General features: G+C 44.8%; 1 protein-coding gene across 10 annotated transcripts in view; it reads left to right on the forward strand.

The window, feature by feature from the left end:
- Window positions 1-22,045, forward strand: part of arvcfb (ARVCF delta catenin family member b) — a 369,553-nt gene that overhangs the window by 2,753 nt on the left and 344,755 nt on the right. The window contains exon 2 of one of the 10 annotated variants that reach the window (XM_086011973.1): window positions 6,712-6,802. The exons of the other annotated variants lie outside the window; for them this stretch is intronic. The gene's annotated coding sequence lies outside the window, so the exon portion shown is untranslated. The remainder of the gene's footprint in view (window positions 1-6,711; window positions 6,803-22,045) is intronic. 10 annotated transcript variants of the gene reach the window in all.

Below are 22,045 nucleotides of genomic sequence, written 5' to 3' on the forward strand. Positions count from 1 at the left end.
AGTGAAAGGGGTACTGTTGCTTAAAACGTTCCCAGTCTTGGTTATGGGACTGAGTATCTTGCTACACACCTGCAGCATGCATATCTTTGAGAAGCCAAGATGAAAACCTTGGGTGCAATGTGGACGACAATTAACGAAGATTAGGAAGAGTAGGTTTGGACCAGGTAATGAGGAAGTAGCGAAGGTTGTAAAGAGAATGAGCTTTTTTTACAACATGTTTCACATCCTTAAAACCTCAACGTTCTTTAAAGCTGGATTAATTACTTTTTTGAGGTGTCACCACTCTTATGTAGGCAAACGCAGCAGCCAATTTATGCAGAGCAAGATCCCAAACACAACCATGCAATGAGACCAGTTATTCTGTTTTGTTGGCATTGTTGGTTACGTACTGGGAGGTTCCCCAGCACTCCAATAGTCTTATGGGACGTTTTCTACATCTACCTGAGCCAGCAGACCGGGCCTAAAGTGAAAAACAGCATCTTTGCAGTACTCTCTTGGTACTGCACTGAAGTGTTGGCCAAGATTATGGACTGAATCCAGGACTGGGATTTGAAACCTACAACCTGCTGACTTCGGCAAGAGTGCAACCAAGATTTCTGGGTTTATGGGGAGTCAGAGGGTGAGCCAACAGTGTCTTGTAATGAAGTTCTTGAGGTCTGAGATCAGATTGGACAAATACCCCTGGTTCAGGAAAAGGTTATTTCTAGAGGATGTAGGAGGAGAAATTGGGTGGTGGGAACATTAACAGCGCTTTTGAGTTTTTTGCTTCCAGTATGCCAAAATTCAATATCATCATGCTGGGCTGTAAGTTAGCCTTTAAGAACATAAGGAATAGGAGCAGGCCATTCTGCCCTTCGAGTTTGCTCCGCCATTAAATAAGATCATGGCTGATCTTCTACCTCAACTCCATCTTCCCGCACTGTCCCCGTACCCCTTGATTCCCTTAATATACTCTGACTGAGCATCCACAGCCCTCTGGGGTAGAGAATTCCCAAGAGTCAGAACCCTTTGAGTGAAGAAATTTCTCCTCGTCTCTGTCCTAAATTCTGAGACTGACCCCCAGTTCTTGACTCCCCAGCTAGGGGACAGTCAAGACCTGTAAGAATTTTGTTTCAATGAGAGCGCCTCTTGTTCTTCTAAATTCTAGGGAATGTAGACCAAGTCTCCTCATAGGACAGTTCTCCCCATCTCGGGAATCAGTCTGGTGAGCCTTTGTAGCACTCCCTCCTAAAGCAAATATAACTTTCCTTGGGTAAGGAGACCAAAACTGTACACAGTATGCCAGGTGTGGTCTCACCAAGACCCTATATAACTGTAGTAAGACTTCTTTACTCTTGTACTCCAATCCTTTTGTAATAAAGGCTATCATACCATTTGCTTTCCTACTTGCTTGCTGTACCTACATGTTGACTTTCAGTGATTCGTGTACAAGGACACCCAGGTCCCTCTGAATACCAACATTTCCCAATCTCTCACCAGTTAAAATATTCTGCTTTTTTATTTTCCTACCAAAGTGGATAACTTCACATTTCTCCACATTATGTTCCATCTGCCATGTTCTTACCCATTTATTTAACATCCCTTTACAGTCTCTTTGCATCCTCCTCACTTTCCCACCTAGTTTTGTATCATCAGCAAACTGTGATACATTACACACTGTCCCCTTATCTAAGTCATTGATATAGATTGTGACTAGCTGAGGCCCAAGCACTGATCGTTGCGGTACCCCATGCGGTACAGCCTGCCAACCCGATGATGACCCATTTATTCCTAATTTCTGTCTGTAAACCAATCCTCAAACCATATTAATACATACATTACCCCCAATCCCATGAGCATGAATTTTGTGTAATAACCTCTTGTGTGGCACCTTATGTCCTTTTTTTTTGGGTGGATCTGCGACGATAAATTCATCGCTTGGCAGGAAGCCGCTGCGTTTTAATGGGAAGTCGTTGCTGTGAGGAAGATTTCTTCATAGCTACACTGATTTTGACAGGAGGCAATGTGCTGTGTCTGCCATGCTAATAAGGATTTTGTTGTTGAATATGCAGTATATGTGCAAAGCTGTTCGGAGGAGTGGAGTTCGTGAATTATTGTTGGACTAATAAAGAAAACACCATTAAGAGGCTGGAGACTAACTGAGGAATGCAGATAGAAATGGCTAGAGTAATGGAGGTAAAAAGCTGCTAAAGTAGTCGTAGGTGCACAGGAAAGGGGGCTGAAATCTCCCAACTTCATGGAAAACAAAAAAGCTTTATCTATACCTTTATGCCAAAAATGATAAAAATGGGACGTATAAGTCTAGGGTGAGAGAGAGACTTCCATTGACCCCATGTAAGCCAGGATTGAAAGTGTCCTGTCCAGGCCTTAATGGGCCTTGCCTGAATATAATTGGAGATTTGCGTCACTGGTTCTCTTTCCCCTGGAAGAAAAATAAACTATAGCATAGGGAAATGCTTCTGGTTGCACCATTCTAATTTAAATTACTGAATTTTTTGAGGGAGAGGTGGTGGTCCACTCATTCAGTGCTTAACTATTAGAGTTCGGGGACCACAGAAGAATTTTTGCAGTTAATCCTCAAATGTCTTAACCTGAGCCTGTGCTCCAGTGTAGTGCTTTAGAATTGTGATGTAATTGGCAGCTTAATGAAGAGTATTTTCTAGTTTGAACCTCATTGTTAATTTAGTTGGGGAATTTTAATGCAAAATAGTAATTACTGAGCACATAAGCAGAACTGTGACACCTGGATAGCTGAAATAAAACCTGGAAATCCACATCAGGTCACCTATCTAATGGGGAAAAGATAAGTCAATGGTTCTGGTGGGGTCCTTCTATCAGAACCAGTTCAGATGTAGTGCTTGTTTTTCAAAAGTTCACAGACCTTTTGATAACTGAATATGCTTCTTTATGGATTCTAAATGCTTATAGCTATTGTAAATCCAGGCTCACTTACAACACTGGTTTGCTATCTGCATAAACCTAGTGAGCTATTTTGTTGGGTCCAGTTGTTCAGACTGGAGTTGAACTATTTAAAACTAATTATTAAATAAACAATCAAGCAAACAAATAGTTGTGTAAATGTTGTTTTCTGATCCCTGACAATACAAGAAAGAAAGACTTGTATTTATATCACGACCATCGTACGTCCCAAAGCACTTTACAGCCAATGAAGTACTTTTTGAAGTGTAATCATTGTTTCAATGTAGGAAACGCGGCAGCCAATTTGTGTACAGCAAGCTCCCACAAACAGCAATGTGATAGTGACCAGATAATCTGTTTTCATGCTGTTGATGGAGGGATAAATATTGGCCAGGACACCGGGGAGAACGCCCCCTGCTCCTCTTCAAATTAGTGCCATGGGATCTTTTACGTCCACCTTAGAAAGCAGATGGGGCCTCAATTTAATGTCTCATCTGAAAGACGGCACCTCTGACAGTGCAGCACTCTCAGTACTGCACTGGAGTGTCAGCCTAGATATTTTGTGCTTCAGTCTCTGGAGTGGGACTTGAACCCGCAACCTTCTGAATCAGAGGCGAGGGTGCTGCCCACTGAGCCACGGCTGATGCAGCACAAACTGTCAGTCAGGTGCCACTTTTTTTTTTTTTTTTTAAAGGGAGATAATTGAGATGAAAGAAATAATCTTCTGTCGATGTGGGAAAAGAAACACAAACTTGGTTTGCATCATGACCGCGATCCACTATTAAACATGCTGATTTACAAGACTAATCTAATTGTGGGAAATTACATGAGTTTGACAACAGGTGCAGCCCTCAATCGAATGAATTTTTTGTAATTTACTGAAGGGTGATCTACTGTAATGTCATCACGATCACTAATCCTGCAGTGTAGAAGATTATTTATTGTATTTTCAATTCTGTACTAGAAAACATTTTAATGAAGGCTGCTGCGGAGGAGGGGGAATAGAGAGAAGAACCAAAATAAATTAAAATCTTAGAAAATGAATTGGTATTTTTTATTTTTTATTTTAATTAGGCTGACATTGTGAATAATTGCAACACAGTGCTTGCAAACAGTTCAAGATGAAGTTTGTCTGAACCCCATAAATTACCAGTAAACAAAAAAAGCAATAAACTGAGGATTCTGGAAACCAAATAAATATAAATTGGTGGAAATACTCAGGCCAGTCAGGATCTGTGGAGAGACCAGGCAAGATGACCTTTGTCGACACTTTGTCTGAGGGTCCACACCTGGAACATTAACTTGTCTGATCTCTCCACAGATGCTGGCTGACCCAAGTGTTTCCATCTGTTTTGTTGATTAAGGTACTGGTGTCTTCTTGGTTTAGTTGGTCGCATTTCACCTGAGTTAGACTGCTGCACCTGCCTACAGAACAATGACAACACTTCAACAGTAACCTCATCTCTGGAGACCTTCCCTCCACAACCCCACACAGTCCGCTTCTACCTCCTTCCCAAGATCCACAAACAAGACTGCCCTGGTCGACCCATTGTCTTAGCCTGTTCTTGCCCCATGGAACTGATTTCTTCCCATCTTAACTCAAATTTTTCTCCGTGTCCAGTCTCTTCCCACCTACATCCAAGACCCTTCTGATGCCCTTTGCCACTTTAACAGTTTGCAGTCCTAACCATTTCCTCCTTGCCATGGATGTCTGATCCCTCTACACCTCCATCCCCCACCAGGACAGCCTGAGGGCCCTCCGCTTCTTCCTTGAACAGAGGCTCAACCAGCCCCCATCGACCACCACCCTCCTTCGCTTGGATGAATTTGCGCGCTCATTGCACAATTTCTCTGTTGACTCCACTCACTTCCTCCAAATTCAAGGTGTTGCTATGGGAACCTGTAAAGGTCCCAGTTACACCTGCCTTTTCATGGGTTATGTGGAACATTATTTGTTCCAGCCTTACTCTGGTCCCTTCCTCACCTCTTTTCCAGTTCTTTGATGACTGTATTGGTGGTGTTCCCTGCTCTCGCCCCGAACTGGAAAATTGCATCAACGTTGCTTCCGATTTCCACCCTTCCCTCGCCTTCACATGGTTCATCTCGGACTCTTCCCTTCCCTTCCTCCACTTAACCTATCCCCACAAATGGAGACAGCAATCAACCAATATCCACTATAAGCCCACTGGCTCCCACAGCTACCTTGACTACATTTCATCCTACCCCGCTTCCTGTAAGGACTCTTCCATTCTCCCAGTTTCCACACTGCATAAGTTCTGGCGATGCGACCTTGCATACCAGTGCTTCCAGAAGTATTTTTCCTCAAACGAGGATTTCCCTCCACTGTGGATCACCGGGCCCTCGGCTGTGTCCATCCCTTTTCCCATACTTCTGCTCTTGCCCCTTCCCTTTTCCTCCCAGAACCATGATGGGATTCCCCTTGTCCTCTCCTTCCACCCCACCAGCCTCCTCATTCAACGGCTCATCCTCCACCATTTCTGCCACTTACAGCATGATGCCACCACCAAACGCATCTTCCCCTCCCCATTCAGCATTTCGAAGGGACTGTTCCTTCTGACGCCCTGGTCCACGCCTCAATCACCCCATCCCCTTCCCACGTCACCTTCCTGGGCAAGTGCAGGAGATGTGACACCTGCCCTTTTTACCTCTTCACTTCCCACAGTCCAGGGCCCCAAACACTCCTTCCATGTGAAACAGCAATTTACTTGTACTACTTTCAATTTAGGATACTGTATTCGCTGCTCATTATGCAGTCGCCGCTAAACTGGGGAGGCCAAACGCAGATTGGGTGACCGCTTTGTAGAACACCTCCGTTCAGTCCGCAAGCGTGCCCCGGAACTTCTGATTGCCTATCATTTTAATTCTCTGCCCCACTCCCACGCTGACCTTTGTCCTTGGCCTCCTATCCTGTTGCAGTAAAGCTCGAGGAACAGCACCTCATCTTTGGATTGGGCACTTTACAGCCTTCCAGACTCCACATTAGTTCAACAATTTCAGATCATAACCACTGCCCTTTTTTTTTGTACTGCAGCTGTTGGTAATTATTCTGCTATTCCCATTTACACCTCCTCTAGACTAAACTTGTTTCTTTACTTGTCCCATTACCATCTCCTTTTGCCTTGCACCATCATCCCTTTTGTCATTTAATCACTCCTGCCTTCCACCCTATCACAGACCTTCCCTTTTGTTCTTCCCTCCTCTGCCTCTTTCCCTGCCTCTCTACTTGCTTATAGCTTGCTACATCTCGAACTTTTTCCAGTTCTGATGAAAGGTCATTGACCTGAAACGTTAGCTTTGCTTTCTCCAGATGCTGCCTGACCTGAGTGTTTACAGCATTTTCTGTTTTATTTTCAGGTTTCCAGCATCTGCAGTAGTTTGCTTTTGTAATTTATTTGGAACTGCTTTGGGTCAGCCTGAGGATGTGGTACTAATGCGATGTAAATACATGTTCTTTGTGGCCTTGTCGTCACTTCGCAACTGTTGACTAGAAGGCATCCATAGTTACTGTAATTTTTATACCACCATGTGAATTCAGAATGGAATTCCTCGCTAATGGTTTTCTTAATTAACTGTTTCTGAACATTGGCTGTTCCCTTACCTTTACTCAAGATAATTAAGATGTTGAGGTGGCACCAGTGCACCCTTTCATTTATACAGTACATGTTTAAGTTATACTTGACATTTACTGTGATTATAGATTGAAAACCCTTATTTTTTGTTGAGGGTGATATTTTCTATTTTTAGCTACTTGTTTTTCCTCTTCCTTTTCAGTCTTTTCCCCCATGCCATGCCTAATTTTTGGCCAAGAGCCTGGATGACTTGATCTTTGGCTTACGACCGTGCTACTCAGAAACCATCTGCTGTGAGTTTCCCACGTCGTTTCCTCTTGGTACTTCCCCATGGCAACACGATGACTGAGATGGGGCACTTGGGGATATATTGGTGTGGGAAGGGAGGGGAAAATTGTGGGCAGAAATGTATGTCTTACCAGTGGTGGTCAACTGTGCTGCTTAAGAAGTGCAGGAAAATTATCTAAATTTCCCCGAGTGGAAAATGTTAGATTTTAATGAGTATTGAAACTTGAGACATTTGTATGGGGAATTTTTATTTGTAATGCGCAGATGTTGTAAATAGAATGCATCCTGGTAAGTTTTGGGATAAAATCTAAGCTTTCATTGGGTGGTTCATAATCCATTAATATATTTTGTCATTTGTGAATTATCTGGTTAGCCTTGCTTGTGAATTTACTGATTGAGCTTGTCCTGTTTGTATTGGGAGCCAGTTTGTATTGATTTAATGCCTGTGGCTGACCAAGTCTCATGCTGTCCAACAAACCGAAGAGGCATTCTCCGGATCTGGAAGAAAAACAACTACGATTTCTGTTTATATAGCGCCTTTAACGTAGTAAAACTTCCCAAGGCGCTTCACAGGAGCGTTATCAATCAAAATGAACATTCTATTGAAGTGTTAGCCAACTGGTCGAAGTAAGTAACCATCTGTAGCACTGTGCGAGATGAGATGAAGAGCATTTGGATCTAAACAGGTCATCTTCATGGTTCAGAACTCTGACAGAAGGGCTTCCTTTGACCCAATTGTGAATATACTGTGTCCACATCTTGGGTCATCAAGGATGGTGGGAATGCATGCATTTTGTGATGGATTGTGTTGCTCAATAGGCTTTTTGTCTCCAAAACTGTTCTCGAGAGAAGCTCCTGGTACCTGTTCATTTAACGAAGGCCCAAGCCCAAGCTAGGTCAGTTGTTTAATGACCAACTAGTGACTACCTTCCTTTTGAGGGCTGGGAGGAAGGTGAACAGGAGTTGATTCAAGATCCAGTGATAGAATTTTGTAGCCAAGTCAATCCTCTGGTTGGCACATTAATTTCAAGATCATTTTATTGCCATGTGTAACTAGTACAATGGAATGCTTACCCCCCACTCCCACAATACAAGCATATAATATAAAAGCAAAAAAATAAAAACAAGTATGCACTGTGGGGTTTCTGTGATTCTGTGAAATAAAAACAATAAGCAGAAAGTATAGCAATAACAGTCCAAGTTGCAGGATATGATTAATAGTGCAAAAAAGCCTCAATTACCACTGGAAATAATAGTAATGTAATATGATAAATATATGGATACATAAACATATAACTATAATATGTGGGGCAGTGCGGTTAGCAGTTCAGTAGGTGCACTGCCTGTGGATAGAAACCGTTCTTAAACCTGCTGGTCCTGGTTCGGATGCTGCGGTACTGACGTCCGGACCGCAGGAGGGAGAACAGTTTGTGCCCAGGGTGATTGGGGTCCTGGATGATGGAGTGGGCCTTGTTCCGGCGCCTGGTCTGGAAGATCTCCTCGATGGACGGAAGTGCGCACCCGATGATCTCTTCTGCCGTATTCACAACTCTCTGGATGGCTTTCTTGTTCTGTGCAGTGGTGTTACCATACCACACTGACACCACTCGTCAGGACACTCTCTCTATGGTGCTGCGGTAAAAGTTCACAAGCCACTGTGTGCTTATGCTGCATTTCCTCAGGCGCCGTAGAGGTGCTGGTGTGCCTTCCTCAGCATAGCCTCAGTATTATGGTTCCAGGCCAGGTCATCAGAGATCTGCAGTCCCAGGAATCGGAAGCAACTGACTACTTCCACTGGTGTCCCGTCTATGCTGATGGGGCGATGGTTCCTTCGGTGGCTTCTGAAGTCCACGATGAGCTCCTTAGTCTTGCCAACGTTCAGGGCAAGATTGTTGTCATTGCACCATCTCATCAGCTGGGCTATCTCATCTCTGTACTCTGTCTTATCGTTGCTTATCAGGCCAATTACTGTGGTGTCGTCGTCAAACTTGATAATCCGGTTGTTGCTGTGTATGGCTGTACAGTCATGTGTAAACAGAGTACAGCCAAGGACTGAGGCAGCAGCCTTGTGGTGCTCTGGTGTTGAGGACCAGAGTGGATGAGGTGGTCGTCCCTATTTTCACCACTTGAGGCCTACCAGTCTGGAAATCCAGAATCCAATTGCAGATGGGGGTGCCCAGTCCTAGGCCCCTCAGTTTCAGGACCAGCTTGGAGGGAATAATAGTATTAAATGCAGAGCTGTAGTCAATGAACAACAGTCTGACGTAAGTGTCCCTCCTGTCTAGGTGTTCCAGGGCAGTGTGTAGTGTTAGGGAGATGGCATCGTCTACAGACCTGTTCGCCCTGTATGCGAATTGGAACGGGTCCAAGGAATTGGATATGATGCTGCTTATGTGTGTCATGACCAGCTTTTCCAGGCACTTCATGGCTATAGATGTTAGAGCCACGGGACGATAGTCATTGGGGCCTGTTACCTTGGTCTTCTTAGGTAACGGCACAATGGTTGTCTCCTTGAAGCACACTGGAACAACAGACTGCTGCAATGAGATGTTAAAAATGTCCATGAACACAGGAGCCAGCTGGTTTGCGCAGGTCTTGAAGACACTGGGTGAAACCCCGTCTGGGCCGGCTGCCTTCCGTGCTTTCACCCTCTTGAAGGTTCTCCGGACCTCTGATTCAGTCAGCTGTAATGTGTAATCCTCTGGGTGCCTGGGGGTTTTGATGGCCGGCTCAGTGTTCTCCCCCTCAAAGCGAGCATAATAAGTATTCAGTTCATCTGGTAGGGAGGGATCGGTGTTGGTGACGCCCGCTGAGCTCCCCTTGTAGTTGGTGATGGCCCTTTGTCCCTGCCACATGCGTCTGGCATCGGAGCCCCTGCCGTACTGAGACTCTAGTTTGTTCTTCTTGTCTTTTTGCTGCTTTGATAGCCTTTGAGGTCATACTTGGCCTTCTTGTAGAGTTCGGTGTCCCCTGATTTGAAAGCGGTACGCCGTTCTTAGTTTGTTGCGGATGTCTGAGTTCATCCATGGTTTGCAGTTAGGAAATAAACGGACAGTCTTGGTAGGAATGCATATCCAGTAACGTGGCCTGCGTACACATCAAGGTCTGGGTTCTTGAAAACACTCCAGTCTGTTATTTCCAGCCCGCCCTGCAGTTGTAGTTCTGTGTCCACTGTCCAGCTTCGCACCGTTTTTACTGTTGTGGGTGTGCTCTTTAACTTCTGTTTGTAAACAGGAAGTAGGAGTACGGAGATGTGGTCTGATTTGCCGAAGCCCGGCTGAGCAGTGGCACGGTAGGCGTGCTTTATTGTTTTATAGCAGTGATCTAGAGTTTTTCCATTTCTTGTCGGACAGGAGATGTGTTGAAAGTATTTGATACTTGAACTAGGTTGGTTCGTTGTATTCCAGGCAACTGATTAATGGGACCTGGAGAGCTGGATGATGAATGGGGGTTGGGACTTTTCCCACTTGGTTCCAGATGACCTTGCAAGCCAATGCCTTGACATAAAGGGTGACCAGGTGCTAGTGGGCTGTGTAATTTTAGCTGGTTGAAAATCCAGCAATACGCTTGCTGACACTTGGGTCCTAAACCTTGGTTCTGCCAACCTGCATCAAAGCTCTTAAGAGTTGGGTAAGTGGGGTGTGACACTGCAGAGAGGTTAAAAAGACAAATCTAGGCACTGAATCTGAATGCACAAAGCATTCGTAATAAAGTAGACGAATTAACAATGCAAATAGATGTAAACGGATACGATATAATTGTGATTACGGAGACAGGGTGACAAGGCTGGGAGCTGAATATCCAAGGATATTTGATATTTAGGCAGGACAGGCAAAAAGGAAAAGGAGGTGGGGTGGCATTTAGTGAAGGATGAAATCCGAGCAATAGTGAGAGGATATTAGCTCAGAAAATCAAGATGTAGAATCAGTCTGGGTGGAGCTAAGAAGCACCAAGGGGCAGAAAACTTTAGTGGGAGTTGTCTATAGGCCTCCAAACAGTAGTGGTAATGTAGGGGATGGCATCAAACAGGAAATTAGAGATGCATGTAACAAGGGTACTACAGTAATCATGGGTGACTTCAATCTACATATAGACTGGCCAAACCAAATGAGCAATAATACTGTGGAGGATGAATTCTTGGAGTGTACGAGAGGGTTGTTTTAGACCAGTTCGTTGAGCCAACTAGGGAACAGGCTATCCTAGATTGGGTATTGTGCAATGAGAAGGGGTTAATTAATAACCTTGTGCAGGGTCCGTCAGGGAGGAGTGACCATAACATGATCGAATTCTTCACGAAGATGGAAAGTGAAGTAGTCCAATCTGAAACTAGGGTCCTAAATCTAAACAAAGGAAACTACGAAGGTCTGAGGAGTGAGTTGGCTATGATCGATTGGGGAGCTTCATTGAAAGGCACGACGGTGGATAGGCAATGGCTAACATTTAAGGAACGAATGCATGAATTGCAACAGTTATACATTCATTTCTGGCGCAAAAACACAAAAGGAAAAGGGGCTTAACTATGGTTAACAAAAGAAATTAATGATAGTATTAGATCCAAAGAGGGGTCATATAACGTTGACAGAAAAAGTAGCAAACCTGAGGATTGGGAGCAGTTTAGAATTTGGCAAAAAAGGACAGATTGATTAAGAGGGGAAAAAATAGTGAGTAAACTTGCAAGGAACATAAAAGCAGTCTGTAAAAGCTTCGACAAGTATGTAAAAAGAAAGATTAGTGAAGACAAATGTAGGTCCCTTGCAGTCAAACTGGAGAATTTATAATGGGGAACAAGGAAATGGCTGAGCAATTAAACAAATACTTTGGTTCTGTCTTCATGGAAGAGGACACAAATAACTTCGCAGAAATGCTAGGGAACCAAGGGTTTAGTGAAAAGGAGGATTTAAAGAAAATTAGTATTAGGAAAAAAAGAAGTGCTGGGGTAATTAATGGGACTGAAAGCCGATAAATCCCCAGGGCCTGATAATCAGCATCCCAGAGTACTAAAGCAGGTAGCCATGGAAATAGTGGATGCATTGGTTGTCCTCATCCAAAATTCTATAGATTATGGAACAGTTTCTGCAGATTGGAGGGTGGCAAATGTAACCCCCTTTTTTTTTTTTTAAAAAAGAGGGAGACAGAAAACTGGGAACTACAGACCGGTTAGCCTAACATTAGTAGGGAAAATGTTAGTCTATTATAAAGGATGTGATAACAGGACACTTGGGAAAATAGCAATGGGATTAGACAAAGTCAACATGGATTTATGAAAGGGAAATTGTGTTTGACAAACCTACTGGAGTTTTTTCAGGATGTAATTGGTAGAATAGATAAGGGAGGAAAAAGTGGATGTGTTGTACTTGGATTTTCAGAAGGCCTTTGATGAAGTCCTGCATAAGAGGTTAGTGTGCAAAATTAAAGCACATGGGATTGGGGGTAATATACTGGCATGGATTGAAAATTGGTTAACAGATAGGAAACAAAGTAGGAATAAATGGGTCCATTTCAGGGTGGCAGGCTTGGGCCTATATTAATTATCTGGCACCGGCGTGGTGCTGGTTGATCAAAGTCCGGATTGCAGAGGTGTATACTTACCAAGGTACGAGAGCACCGTACACGACCACAGGTGCAGGAGCCTCGGTTACACGGCCACAGATCCAGGAACCCCGGTTACACGGCCACTAATATATAGTAAAACTTAACCGGCAAAATTCAGGAGTAGGTTCAGGTAAGAGGTTTCCAGATATTTAGGTGCCGCTTAAGAGTTTCCTGTGTATCAATGATTTGGATGAAGGAACCAAATGTAATATTTCCAAGTTTGCTGACGACTCGCAATTAGGTGGGATTGCGAGGAGGATGCAAAGAGGCTTCAAGGCAATTTTAGACAAGTTGAGTGAGTGGGCAAATACATGGCAGATGCAGTATAACATGGATAAATGTGAAGTTATCCACTTTGGTAGGAAAAACAAAGGCAGAGTATTTAAATGGTGATGGATTGGGAAATGTTGATGTACAAAGGGACCTGGGTGTCCTCAAACACAAGTCACAAAGCAAACCTGATTTAAGGAGTGGGGGGGGGTGGGGGGGAGAGAGAGAGTGGCCCAGACTCTCTGGCAGTAGCAGCGAGAGCGACCCTGGGTGGAGACTGAGCGCAGAGACCGAGGATTTAAGTGGGGTGGCGGGGGGTGGTGGGGGAGAAAGCGAGAGCAAAAGTAATCGAAGTGCGACGTCACCGGAAAGTGATTGGTGGTTGTTTATTTCTCTTTCTCGCTTTTTTCCAAGCTTAATTTTTGTGGTTTATAGTTTCTAGGGTCTCTGTGTAGCGGGAAGTGCTAGTAAACAAGGGCCCTTGAGTATATCATTTAATTGTCGTGTAATTAGTGGTATTGATTTGAGTTAATATAATTTTAATTAATTAAAGGGTAAGTCATGGCAGCACAGCTTGGCCCCGTGGAATGCTCCTCCTGCACTTTGTGGGAAATCAGGGGCACTTCCTATGTCCCTGACGACCATGTGTGTGGGAAGTGTATCCGGCTGCAGCTACTGGCAGACAGCATTGCAGCGCTGGAGCTGCGAATGGATACATACTGGAGCATTAGTGATGCTGAGGACACCGTGGATAGCACGTTTAGGGAGTTGGTCACACCGCAGGTAAAGGCTGCACAGGCAGGAAAGAATGGGTGACCGCCAGGCAGGGCAGCAGCAGGTGCAGGGGTCCCCTGTGGCCATGCCCTTCACAGATATACCACTTTGGATATTGTTGGGGGAGATGGCTTATCGGGGGAAGGCAGCAGTAGCCAACTTCCTGGCACCATGGGTGGTTCTGCTGCACAGGATGGGAGGAAAAAGAGTGGGAGAGCTATAATGATGGGGGGATTCTCTTGTAAGGGGAGTAGATAAGTGTTTCTGCGGCAGCAAACGAGACTCCAGGATGGTATGTTGCCTCCTTGGTGCAAGGGTCAAGGATGTCTTGGAGCAGCTGCAGGGCATTCTGGAGGGGGAGGGTGAACAACCAGTTGTCGTGGTGCTTATAGGTACCAACGCTGTAGGTAAAAGCGGGATGAGGTCCTAAAAGCTTAATATAGGGAGTTAGAAGGTAAAATTAAAAAATAGGACCTCAAAGGTAGTAATCTCAGGATTGCTACCAGTGCCATGTGCTAGTCAGTAGAAATAGATGAATATGTGGCTAGAGGAATGGTGCAAGGGGGAGGGATTCAGATTCTTAGGACATTGGAACTGGTTCTGGGGGAGGTGGGACCAGTACAAACTGGACGGTTTGCACCTGGGCAGGACCGGGACCGATGTCCTGGGGTAGTGTTTGCTAGTGTTGTTGGGGAGGGTTTAAACTAAAATGGCAGGGGGGTGGGAACCTGGAAAAGGAAGTGAGGAAAGAAGCAAGACAGGAAGGAGAAAAGCAAAAGTGGCACTCAGAGAAATCAAGGGTGTAAATCAAACAGGGCCACAGTAATAAATAATTATAAAAGGACTAAGTGTTAAAAAAACAAGCCTGAAGGCTTTGTGTCTTAATGCGAGGAGCATTTGTAATAAGGTGCGCAAATAGATGTAAACAGATATGATATAATTGGGATTACAAAGACATGGCTCCAGGGTGACCAAGGCTGGGAATTCAACAGCCAGGGGTATTCAATATTCAGGAAGGACAGGCAAAAAGGAAAAGGAGGTGGGGTAGCATTGCTGGTTAAAGAGGAGATTAACACAATAGTAAGGAAGGATATTGGGGCTGAAATTCCGTTCCCTACGGGTGAGTATGCGCTGTGTACTCTCCCATAGGGCCAACGCAAGTGCCGGTTTCACGCATGTGGAATTTCTGAGCCATTAGCTCTGATGATGTGGAATCTGTATGGGTAGAGCTGAGAAATACCAAGGGGCAGAAAACGTTGGTGGGAGTTGTATACAGACCCCAAAACAGTAATGCTGAGGTTGGGGATGGCATTAAAAAGGACATTAGAGATGTGTGCAATAAGGGCACAGCAGTTATCATGGGTGACTTTAATCTATATATAGATTGGGCTAACACAATTAGTAACAATACTGTGGAGGAGGAATTCCTAGCGTGTACATGGGATGGTTTCCTGGACCAAGACTGGGTATTACGTAATATGAGAGGATTAATTAGCAATCTTGTGCGAGGCCCCTTTGGGAGGAGTGATCATAATATGATAGAATTCTTTGTTAAGATGGAGAGTGAAGTAATAGTTGACTCAGATTGGGTACTGAATTTAAATAAAGGAAACTAGGATGGTATGAGGCGTGAGTTGGCTAGGATGGATTGGGGGACGTTAGTTAAAGGGTTGACGGTGGATAGGCAATGGCTAACATTTAAAGATCGCATGGATGAACGACAGAATTTGTTCATCCCTGTCTGGCATAAAATAAAACAAAAAAGGTGGCGCAACTGTGGCTAACGAGGGAAATTAGGGATAACAAGATCCAAGGAGAGGATGTAAATTGGCCAGAAAAAGTAGCAAACCTGAGGATTGGGAGCAGTTTAGGATTCAGCAAAGGAGGACAAAGGGATTAATTAAGAGGGGGAAAATAGAGTAAGCTTGCAGGGAACATAAAAATGACTGTAAAAGCTTTTATAGATATGTGAAGAGAAAAAGATTGGTGAAGTCAAGCGTAGGTCCCTTACAGTCAGAATCAGGGGAATTTAAAATGGGGAACAAAGCAATGGCTGACCAATTAAATGCATACTTGGTTCTTCCTTCACAAAGGAGGACACAAATAAATAACCTCCGAGATGCCTGGGAACATAAAGTCTAATGAGGGAGGAATTGAATTGAAATCAGTATTTGTAGGGAAATGGTGTTTGGGAAATTGACGGGATTGAAGGCCGATAAATCCCCAGGGCCTGATAATCTACACCCTAGGGTACTTAAGGAAGTGGCCCTAGAAATAGTAGATGCATTGCTGGTCATCTTCCAAAATTCTATAGACTCGAACAGTTCCCATGGATTGGAGAGTAGTTAATGTAACCCCACTTTTTAAAAAAAAAAAAGGTGGTAGAGAGAAAACAGGGAATTATTGACCAGTAAGCCTGACATCGGTAGTGGGGAAAATGCTACAGTCCATTATAAAAGATGTCATAGCAGAGCACTTGGAAAACAGTGACCGGATCGGACAAAGTCAACATGGATTTACAAAAGGTAAATCGTGCTTGACAAATGTACTGGAATTTTTTGAGATGTAACTGGTAGAATAGATAAGGGAGAACCAGTGGATGTGGTGTACTTAAACTTTCAGAAGGCTCTCTAAGGTCCTGCATAAGAGATTAGTGTGTAAAGTTGAAGCGCATGGGATTGGGGGTAAGGTACTGACTTGGCAGACAAGAAGCAAAGAGTTGGAATAAAAGGGTCTTTTTCCGAGTGGCAGGCAGTGATTAGTGGGGTACCGCAGGGATCGGTGCTAGGACCCCAGCTATTCACAATATATATTAATGATCTAGACAAGGGAACTAAATGTAATATCTCCAAGTTTGCAGAGGACACCAAGCTGGGTGGGTGTGTGCGCTGTGAGGAGGATGCCGAGAAACTCCAGTATGATTTGGACAGTTGGGTGATTGGGCAGATGCAGTATAATGTGGATAAATGTGAGGTTATCCACTTGGGTGGCAAAAACAGGAAGGCAGATTATTATCTGAACGGCAATAGATTGGGCGAAGGGGACGTGCAACGAGACCTGGGTGTCCTTGTGCACCAGTCGCTGAAGGTAAGCATGCAGGTGCAGCAGGCGGTTAAGAAGGCAAATGGTATGTTGGCCTTCATTGCAAGAGGATTAGAGTACAGGAGCAATGATGTCTTACTACAATTATACAGGGCCTTGGTGAGACCACACCTGGAGTACTCTGTGCAGTTTTGGTCTCCTTACCCAAGAATGGATATACTTGCCATACAGGGAGTGCAGCGAAGGTTCACCAGACTGATTCCTGGGATGGCAGGACTGATTGGGTCGACTAGGCCTGTTTTCACTCGAGTTTAGAAGAATGAGAGGGGACCTCATTGAAACATAATATTCTGACGGGGCTAGACAGACTGGATGCAAGGAGGATCTTTCCCCTGGGTTGGGGGTTTAGAACGAGAGGTTAGTGTCTTGGGATACGGGGTCGGACATTTAGGACTGAGATGAGAATTTTTTTCACTCGGAGGGTGGTGAACCTGTGGAATTCTCTACCACAGAAGGCTGTGGCGGCCAAGTCACTGAATATATTTAAGAAGGCGATATAGATTTCTAGACACAAGGCATCAAGGAGTATGGGGAGAGTGGGAATATGGTATTGAGATGGAGGATCAGCCATGATCACATTGAATGGTGGAGCAGGCTCAAAGGGCCTAATGGCCTCCTACTCCTATTTTTCTATGTTGCTATGTTTCTAACTTGACGACTTTTTTTAGTAGCATGCTTTGGAGACATTTGAGCATGATGATGCGATTGTGTGCATGACCGACACCAAGGTGACCAAAAACGAAACAAATTTGCCTTAAGTTGCATGATCGTAAGTGAGGTTGTTTGGTTCTCAGTGCTTGTATAGGCACAAATTGTTTTCCTGCATAACCTTGTACCACACGTGTTAACATGTAAATGTTTAAGTTCCATTACTGTGACAGCAACAGTCTGTTCCAATTTCAACATTTAGCAATTTTTAATATGTGGAGAAAGATTTGCTAATGCGTGAATAATGTCTACAATATTTTAGAGTATAACCAGCTGGCTGCCTAATTTTAGAAATTTTACCTCCAAACAATTGGTAACCCGACGCCTGTGGCGGTACCACCGGTTGTCCCTTACATGGATATACATAATTCCCTTTAACTTACCTTACTGTATGTGTCTGTTACTATACTCAGGCTTCTCTCCTGTACTCTGATGTCATGACGTCAGAGCTCGGAACCTGCTGGCAGTTGAGCTGGGAAACTTCTAGTGAGTCCCCGCTGGGACAAGACCGATACCACGGTGCTCTTACAGTCAGCCATCTTACCTGCTATAATTAGCCTGTTCCTGTAAATAAACAACTTGTTAATAGTTTGTCGAAGTCAAACTCTCTTTATTTAGTGGCGATCTACACAAACCGCTACATTGGTGACCCCACGACGTGAGAACGGGAGCTCATCAATTCCAACGCTACAATTGGTGAACCCGTATCCGTGAACGATTTTCACGGTAGCAACGCGTGCCTGAACCTCGTCTTCACTCAAGATGACCAACGCACAACCGACTAACAACCACGGAACAACAACCGCCTAACACCGATTCCACCAAAAGCGACCCTGTCTTTGCGAACGTCTTCACAAAGGAAGCGCAGCTTGGAGGTGAGCCCGTTTTTCACGAATGATGTCAGAGGTAGAGCACGACCAACGGCACCCGTCATCCACCAGCGCTACAATTGGTGGGTTTGTGAACGTCTTTCACAAACGAAGCTATGGAAGCATCAGCCGTTCTGCTGTCGCTACCGCAATCCAGGGAGCCACGGTCTCCCTCATGCTTTATGAAGGAAGAAGCCCTGTTCGCCGAGAACATTGATGCGGCACAGACCACGCACGTGCTCACCGTCTCCATATTCGACTCTTCTACCGCCACACGGATCGTTCACCTCTACAGCCAAAGCAACAGCAAGTATACACCTCTCCAAGCGCGGGGTACAGCATGTTCAGGCCCACAAGATCGGAGCGCACCCCGCGGGGATACCACGAGGACTCACCCCCGCAAAACACGAGGACGCACTCCTCGCGCACGAGGACCCATCCCTTGTGAACACCGACGACTCTTTCCCCACCGACGACGCACCAGCCCTTCAGCCTGCTGGTTGTGTTACCTACTATACGATTCGGCGTGAACAAAAAGCGTGTCGCCCTCCCGGCTGTTTTCTCCTAAAATCTACGAGTGTTGCCGCCCTCCAGGCAGAGTTAAACCCTCCTGAAAGCAACAACAACCTGGACCGTTGCCGCCCTTTCTCCGGTTTTCCCTTTAACAAACGCAAACGTCTACTGAAGCTGCACACATCGAGGACGGGTCCAACGGGCATCCTGCTGCCGCGATCAGCCACGTGAAAGTTGCTAGCCTCACCGATCACTGATCAACGCAGCAACTCTTCACCCTCCGTTGTGTTCACGTCGTAGCACTATGGCATGCACCATTCCGTGCGTTCCAGCCTCCCGAAGGTTTCGCTCACCAGCCAACCTGCCCGTCACTCTGACAAGGCCTGCTGTTTCGCACGTCTCCACGGTCCTTCGCCTGACGGATACGTTTTATTCGCCACGACGCGCGTAAGGATCCGCTCACGAGCAGCATCTTCATAGCTCGCCTACCAAGCCGAGACAGCACGACCGCCGAGACCACCAGCTCGTCAGACCATCTCATCCTTGGACTTGCATTAAAGCGAATTCTGGGGGGACTTTCATTAAAGCGAATTCTGGGGGGGGCCTATGTGGCGGTACCACTGGTTGTCCCTTACATGGATATACATAATTCCTTTTAACTTACCTAACTGTATGTGTTTGTTACTATACTCAGGTTCCGAGCTCTGACGTTATGACATCAGAGTACAGGAGAGAAGCCTTTCAACAGTTGAGCTCGGAACCTGCTGGCAGTTGAGCTGGGAAACTTCTAGTGAGTCCCCGCTGAGACAAGACCTATACCACGGTGCTCCTACAGTCAGCCATCTTACCTGCTGTAATTAGCCTGTTCCTGTAAAACAACTTGTTAATAGTTCGTCGAAGTCAAACTCTCTTATTTAGTGGCGATCTACACAAACTGCTACACGCCTGTGTATTTTGACCGTTGCAGTGTGTTTCATATATTACTACAATGACTACACTTCAAGAGTACTTCATTAGGTGTAAAGCCCTTGTGACTTCCTGAGGTGGTGAAAGGCGCCATATAAATGCAAGTTCTTCCTTTAAAATCTTGCGTCTATGCACACTTGCTTCGACCGTTTCCCATTATAAGTTCCTTTTGTCTTTCGTGGAGCAGCCTAAGTAAACTTGTCACATGAAGCCTATGTTCACTGTAAACTTTCTGTAGAAGTCTCGCAGTATCACCAATGGCAGAAGGCTACAATTAGTGTGGCACGTTTACATAATCAAATGTTATAATTGTGGATACAAAAAGACTTGCATTTATATAGTGCTTTTCACTCCACCAGACGTCCCAAAGCGCTTTACAACCAATGAAGTACTTTTGAAGTGCAGTCACGGTTGCAATGTGGGAAACGCGCCAGCCAATTTGCATATAGCAAGACCCCACAAACAGCAATGTGTTGATGACCAGATAATCTGTTCTAGTTATGTTGATTGAGGGATAAATATTGGCCAGGACACCAGGGAGAACTCCTCTGCTTCAAAATAATGCCACAGGATCTTTTACGTCCATCTGAGAGGGGTCCAATATTCAAATTTGTAATTGCAATATAAAAATAAGGGCAGACTGTGACTTCAAAGTGAACTGAAATATATCTGTTCCCTGGTACAATTATCCCCTGCTTCATCTGAAGGCTGCATTTGGTTGTAACTCGCCATGGGAGATTGACGTGTATGTTTATTCGCAAAAATAAATATTTGCTGAATAAAGTAAAGTCGCTTTCAAGTGGCAACAGGTATAAATTACATGTTTTCACTTGGTTGGGAGGAAATTGTTAATAGAGTGCAGTCTGCTTTTTTTCCTTGCAACACATGTTCCATGAAAGTGCTTAGTTTTGAAAAGGCAACATTGTTCTCATTCTTTCTGTTGCAGCCATTTCTTAATATGTAGGATCATTTTCAATGAAATATGTGTGTTTGCAGTCAGCATTCCCATTCTCATCTTGACCAATGCAAATCTGTTAATTATTCATCTAAACAGCTTATTTGACACTTGACATTTAGTCTCTGGCAACATGTCGTCGGTGTGAATGATTTATCGTAACACTTTTGCCAGCCGAAGACTATTTTTCTCCAAGTGATTTGTGCTGCATTATAATTATTAACTTCCATTATTTTTAATCAGCTATTGAAATTAATTCATAATTGTTTACCAACAAAATGAAATAAGCTGCCTAAGTGCAGAAAGGCATGATCTTCGTTAAAGTTGTGACTTAAACTTGAAGATATATTTCAGCAGCTGAGTTCTCAAAATTTGGTGTTTTTTGTTGATCAGGAATGTTCCTCAAGCTATTGGAATGAAAATTGAGGGTTGCTGCTAGTTTGGTTTTGTGTTGGGCAGTCTATATTTTTTGTGTGGCTCGTCCAGAATGTTTTCCAAACTGTAATCTGGACACCAGAAATTAAGCAAGTATTTAAAATGTCTTTTTTCCCAGCTTGCAGTTTATAAAGTGGCGACACCGATTTTTTTTTAAGTTTCTCAATTTAACATCAGAATTCAAGTCCCTCCCCTTGCCCAGCTCCAATCGCCTGAGTCAGAAGGTTGTGGGTTCCAGTCCCACTGCAGAGACTTGAGCATAAAAATCTAGGCTGACACTCCAGTGCAGTACTAAGGGAGTGCTGCACTGTCAGAGGTGCTGTCTTTCAGGTGAATGTTAAACCAAGGCCCCTTTTGCCCCCTCAAGTGGACGTAAAGGATCCCGTGGCACTATTTCGAAGAAAAGCCGGGAAGTTATCCCCAGTGTCCTGGACAATATTTATCCCTCAATTAACATCATTAACAGTTATCTGGTCATTATCACATTGGTGTTTGCTTTGTGCAAATTGGCTGCTGCATTTCCTACATTAGAACAGTGACTACACTTCAAAAAGTACTTCATTGCCTGTGAAGTACTTTGGGTTGTTCGGTCGTCATCCAAGACAAAGGTCCTCTACCAACCTGCCCACGCCACTCAGTACTGCCACCCCCCCCCCCCCCCCCCCAACCCCCGGTTTATCAAAATCCACGACAAGGCCTTGGACAATGTGGACCACTTTCCATACCTCGGGAGCCTACCGTCAACAAGGGCAGACGTCGATGACCAAGTTCAACACCGCCTTCAGTGTGCCAGTGCAGCCTTTGGTCACCTGAGGAAGAGAGTATTTGAAGGCCAGGACCTCAAACCCGGCACTAAGCTCATGGTCTACAGAGCAGCAGTGATACCCGCCCTGCTGTATGCCTCGGAGACATGGACCATGTACAGCAGGCACCTCAAAGCACTGGAGAGGTACCACCAACGCTGCCTCTGCAAGATCCTGCAAATCCACTGGCAGGATAGGCGCACCAACGTCTGTTCTCGCTCAAGCCAGCATCGAAGCTCTGACCACGCTCGATCAGCTCCC

This window comes from Somniosus microcephalus, chromosome 19 (genome assembly GCF_052327205.1).
Source record: "Somniosus microcephalus isolate GS21.2 chromosome 19, FLI_Smic_1.0, whole genome shotgun sequence".
In the NCBI taxonomy this organism is placed as follows: Eukaryota; Metazoa; Chordata; class Chondrichthyes; order Squaliformes; family Somniosidae; genus Somniosus; species Somniosus microcephalus.